Source organism: Alexandromys fortis, unplaced genomic scaffold, assembly GCF_014885135.2.
Source record: "Alexandromys fortis isolate MF-2015 unplaced genomic scaffold, M_Fortis_MF-2015_v1.1 scaffold_8_9099976_23576923, whole genome shotgun sequence".
NCBI lineage: Eukaryota > Metazoa > Chordata > Mammalia > Rodentia > Cricetidae > Alexandromys > Alexandromys fortis.
This window is the reverse complement of record NW_026067899.1, coordinates 6,091,263-6,097,262: the sequence shown is the minus strand read 5'-3', so window position 1 is coordinate 6,097,262 and position 6,000 is coordinate 6,091,263.

Genomic DNA, 6,000 nt, shown 5'->3' with positions numbered 1-6,000 from the left:
TCCCCCTTGTCTCAGTTTTAACAATGATGTGTAAATACATTCACTATTTTGACCACTGAAGATTTGGATGGGCCTAAATTCTGCCTCCAGGCAAATGTCTCATTCTTCCACTTTAACCTGGCACTGCTGGGTTGTTTCATCAGGGACAAAGGCCTGTCTACTTGGACTTAAAAAGGCCAACCCTGAAGGGTCTCCTCCAGTAGCAGAGAAGCCCCTGGAGATCAGCAGAAACCTGCTGCACAGTCCAGCCCTGCTTCTCATCCCCTTTTCTTTCATCAGTGTTATTCCCAAAGATGCTTCTTCAGGTGAACCTCTGCCTGTTCCCCCTGGGTGGTACCAGGCAAGAGAAATGAATATGGATGCTCGAGAGCCTGGGAAACTGTCCAAGGTTGCACAGTCCCTACGTGCTGAGAATAGGGATGATCTCACATAAAGTCTTCACACTATCCTATAGACTACAACCAGAAGAATGGGCACAGCCCAACAGGTCAAAAGTAAAGCCAAAGACCCCTGCCATCCTCACACACCATCCTGATGCACTGCGGTAAGGTTCTGGGATTTCTGGGTTGTCGGCCTGAGAGGACTCCAGCCTTGTAAGTAGCAAAGCAAATCTCTTTCCCAAAGATGTCTGCATACCAATCTCTAGAACAGCGGGTGTGCTGTCAGGGCAAGAGAAACTGCAGGTGTGGCTGCATTAATGGGAGAGCACCTTTCTCTGTCCTCCAGCAACCACTTCAGGCCACTACAGGCACAGGCTCCTCACTAGGGAAGGAAGGAGATGGAAGTTAAGACAAGTTTTGATGGCAGAAACCCATTGGAGTGATTGACCATGAGCCTCTCCCCACCCCACAAAAAATGCAGGAGCCTTCTAAAACCTGGTGAGTTCAAAGAACAAACTCTACCTTAGAACTCCTAAAGGAAGAGAGCTTGGTAACACCCTGCACCCTGCTTTCAGGCATAGAAGACCCATTTCAGACTTCTAACCTAAGAGAGAGGAAAAAAAAAAACCAAAAACAAACAAACTTGTGCTGTTGGGAGCCAACCACTGTGCATTAGGATACTAGTACAGACTCCCCCAAGGGCAGGGCTTTTTCTCCCGAAATCAGGGCTTCTCTCCACATCGCTCCAACTTGATCCTTAGCTGGAGAAGAACCCTAATGTAACTTAACGAACTGGAGACAAGTTCAACGAAGAGTTCTCAGTTGTACAACAATAGACAATTTTTAAAAAAGAACTTGGTTGTGTGGAAGGATCGATCATCAGTACTGGTACAGATGGCCATGTTCTTCCGACAGATGGGAGTCTAGGATGGGCGGGGCAGCTGCACGGAGGCAGCAGGATGATTGACAGAAAGGCAAGCACAATCCAGGAACTCTTGAGACAAGGACACTTTTTTTTTTTTTACTGTTCTGATTTTCTCCCCAATTCTTCAGCAATACTGGCGTGTTTTTTTTAAGATAATGTTTTACAAGTATATTTCCTCTACTCTGCTGATTCTGTGGTATTTGTCTAGTACTCAGAATATTGATTGTCCAGAACTATTTAGTGTGTGGTAGCAGAAGACAAAATGCCTATTTTCTTGTGGAACCAAGGGTTCTGTTTTTCTCTTGTTCCTTGCTGCCTTGGAAGAGAGTCCAGTTTCGAATTCTCTTGTAGTTGACTAGTAGAAGACTGGCCTAGGGTCATGCTGTTAACCATTTGTGTCTAAAGGACACCAATGCTTATCATACAAGAGCTGAATGTTGGAGAATTTTCTAGATTAGTTATTATGAAAACGATAAAATTTATTAAGTAAGAGCCACAACTGGAAAATTTGGAGCATTAACTAAATATCAAAAATATAAACAGGGCTGGGTAGTGGTGGCGCACACCTTTAATCCCAGCACTCGGGAGGCAGAGGCAGGCGGATCTCTGTGAGTTCGAGGCCAGCCTGGTCCAGAAGAGCTAGTTCCAGGACAGGAACCAAAAAAGCTACGGAGAAACCCTGTCTTGAAAAAAAAAAACATAAACAGAAGAGAATTGATTTCTGTTCAATAAAGTAAGGGGTTCTTCTGTGGAAGCAGGCAAAGAGAGAGGACAGTATGTTGTGTCCATGAGATGAGGGAGGGAGAGAGAGGCGGTCATAGTTTTATAGTTAAATGGCTAGGACCTTGAGCAACCTCGAAATGATATTTTGCTCTTAGCATGTGTCAGCAAGGTGGCATTTACAGAGGAGTCATTATCAGACAGAGCCCTAGAATCCATCCGGAGAATCATCTCTTCCTCCCTAAGGGCTCGCTGTCTTCACTTGCCTTCTGCCTCTCCAGATAAGTTCACTTTACCAGATAACATCTTGTTTGTGCTGAGCCCCTGAAGGAGTGGCACTCATCTCTCTTCTTGGATTGCCTTCCTTGTTTGACTGATGCTAAGTCACAATGCCCCAGGACAGACATATGATCCCAAGAAGATGAAGGTGTTATTACTCACACTAGGCGAATGGCACAATAGGGAATCCTTAGGGCTCAAGTAAGCTAGCCTGATTTGATCCTCTCCAAGTTTCTCCTCATCTTTCAAGGCAGTTGAGATGGTAGTTAAGGTGCATTTTACATGACAATTAAACAATATATAAATATAAAACTCAATACAGTAAGAGCAATAAAAAGTTCAGAGAGTTCTATGCCAACACAATACCAAAATGCAGGCATATGGATCTTTATGACTGTCTTTGGCCTGGAAAGTAGGAAGTCTTGCAGTAGTCTTAGTAGATGGCAGACATATGGTAGAAAGGAAATAAATGGAATTAAAGTGTAGAGGCAGGTGTGCTGCTTCACTTGGGGTGCTATGGCAAGAAAAATCACACACTTAAGGCCATTGCTGGCAACTTGATAAGACATTGTGTAAGAAAGATGACAAAATGATGAAATGAAAATGTAATGTAATGTTTTCTCTATTTTTAATTAAAATATTCTTTTTAATTGTAGATGATTAGCTATGCCTGGGTATAGGATGGGTAGTTTATGAGCAAACACGGCCTGGACAGAATACAGTGTTGGAGGCAGATAGATGGTCGGCTGGCCTCCAGTGATGGTCTCGTGATTGGATAACTTAATATAACGAAAGAAGAGATCACAGACTACAACAGGAAGCCAGAGGCAGGAGTGGGGGACAGTTCTGATTTTTTTTTTATAATAATAATCTGGTCTTGGAAGATCTAACTGGAGTTTTGGGAGAATTACATTAATCTCTTCAGAGGTGAAGGTTTAGGTGACCCAGTGACCTTTCACTAGGTGAAACATCTTCAAGTTTCCAATGCTTCTTAGTGTCAGAACACTAGGGGATATGCCTTGAGCACATATTCCCTTTGGGTATGGGATTACCCTATATAAAATAAACTATAATTAAAATTAAAATTGATTTTGTATGTATTATATATAATAACATAATAGTTATATATAATATAATGGGTTTATTGTATTATATTCTAATTTTAATTATATATACACACACACATTGGTGAATGGATGTGGTAAATAAATCATGTTCTCTGAGCTCTACCCCTCATTTCTAAAACGAAAGGACAGTAATCTGAAATGTTAAGAGGCGTATACATTCCATAAGCAATGTCAATGACGTACTAATCACCAGAAGACACCCTGTTGTTGGAGATGAATGCCCTGACGAGGCATTTCAGAAACGGATGCATAGCGCATTTTATCTCACTGCCGGCAGCACCGGGCGTCCCTCTAGGAAACTGCATTCGGAAAGAGCAGCCCATTCTTTGCACTGCCTCCTTAAAGGCAAGTTCCTCAGCATCACAGGTGGACGGCTGTGCTAGGAATAATCATCCGAGCCCAGAAACAAGATTTAGCCATAAAATATATGTAAGGATGTTTTTTTCTTTAAAATGGTTCTGGGGGCTGACCCTTAAAGAGTGCCCTGTCAGTGTGCACGGAGGATGACGTCGCAAAGGTGTGAACAGGCTGAGCAGTCTGCCGTCAGGTTCCTTTGTGGTCCTTCTGGCTGGGGCTCCAGTATGGCTCCCTTACTAAGCGCAATGCAGGGCATTTCCCACCTGCTCTGTGCGCACTTCCTTGCTCAAACCACATTCCTGACAGCAGGTCAGTGTTGAATCAGCTGCCTCCCATCTGTAGGCTCGTTTGCATGTCAACAGTCTACCCTTAAGTACCATCTTAAACACCAGAAGACAGAGGCTTCAAAAGCCTGGAGAATTTGCCCCGAGTCACACTGTTAAGAAGGTTGAAACCCCAGATTGTCTGATTCCAAAGCACGGGATGCTACGGGGGCCTCTCTGTTCTTATCCACAATTAGAGGCAGGTCAGACCGAGTACAAAGCGGGGTGCCTCATGCTGGTCCAAGTCAGAGAGAGTCTATTAAAATTATATTGATCTGAACCAAACTGTGCTCCTGTATTGTGCTGTCTCCTTAGAACAGAACCATAGAGGATGGGCTAGAAACGGTTTTAAAACTGTACCCAACTATTTTTACAATGCAAATCTCCAGCTGTCCCCTTTCAATTTGTTTTTGGTGCTGTTTGAAGGGGTAGCATATCTTGTCTAGCTCTCTCGGCCTCTGGTGTAGGTTTTGCTACTCTTTTTCACCTTCCACTATTTGCCTTCTGCCAGGGCTCCTCCGCTACCCACTGCAGTTTGGTTCTCAGTGGTTGAGGGAATAGCAGAGGGCTTCATTATTGTTATTTTTTTTTCAAGTTAGTGTGGATAAGAGGGAACAGAGCAGGTTCCTCCCAGACACTGATTTCTAGTCAGCATGCTGCTTGGGTTCCCTGGATGAACATATTTCAGCCATCCTGTGCCTAAGGAGAAAAACACCACTCCTGGCTCAGGTCGCTATGGTAACGGATGCGCAGCAGGCAGCTGCTGTTTCATTTAACATCACTGGCTTTAAGAACTTGAGGGGGAAAGTATACTTTCATATAAGAGAAAAAGGAAGGTGGGCAGTTTAATTATTGCATCTCAAGCTAATGCAAGGAAACAGGTCACTTGCACTGTTGGACCGTATCGCTCCGAGTTCTATTTTAGGTCTGTATCAGAGCTCCATCATCAAAGGGCAGGATCTTCCTCTCATCATGTGTGAAGTGCACAGAGTGGGCAAGAGAGGAGAAGCAGGGGTTATGCCGGACCTTTAGCGGAGGATTTTTCACTTTCTAAAGCCATCTCAGCTTGAGCGTATACAGAATTGCTTTCTCTTCTCTCTCCCACAAAGGAGGCCTGAGAGATGGGTTGCTAGGCAACGCCACACCGAAGTCTGGGGCGCTTTGAAATTAACATAGCTGACCTCCCCATCATCTCTGCAGCTATGCTATTCAAAACCATTTTATGAGTCTGTAGGATTCAAGAAAGTAGATATAAAATGTAAATACAAAATAAAGAATAGGGGAAATGAATCCTTTTCAAGACAAGACCAAGATTCGCTCCATGAGCTGGGCAGCAGTCTGGAAGGATGGGCGGAGGGGGGAAAACAGTGCTGGCTGTTGTAAATCAGAAACTCACATTGTTTAGTAATATAGGAAGACAACACTTTCCTCAGTATTTTGGGAAATATTTACAACTGCCATGTAGACCATCACAGCAGAATCTGAAAATACTTAGGGTCCGTGGAAAGATAACTCAGTTTCTAATGATGCCATTGCTCTATGTGTTTTCACAACAATGATCCACTCACGTTCTTCACCACCTGGTGGTTTTTTGAAAGCTTCAGAGTCTCCTCTCTCCTTTCTGTCACTACCTCATTAATGTGACACTGTCGGCGTGGGAAGAGAAGGAATTCATTCTGCAGGGGGGAGGAGCCTTTAGAAGGAAACAGCAATGGAGCTCTATGGAGCACAGCAGAGGCTCATAGCTACAAGGCATTCTTTCCTGTGACTTTTTCAATGCTCCATGCCACTAGGGTATGGTTAAGGGGACATTTTAAGATAGGCTGCATGGATCAATACTAAAAATCAAAGTTGGCGGTGCGTGTGTGCTGGGCAGGGAGGACTGCAAA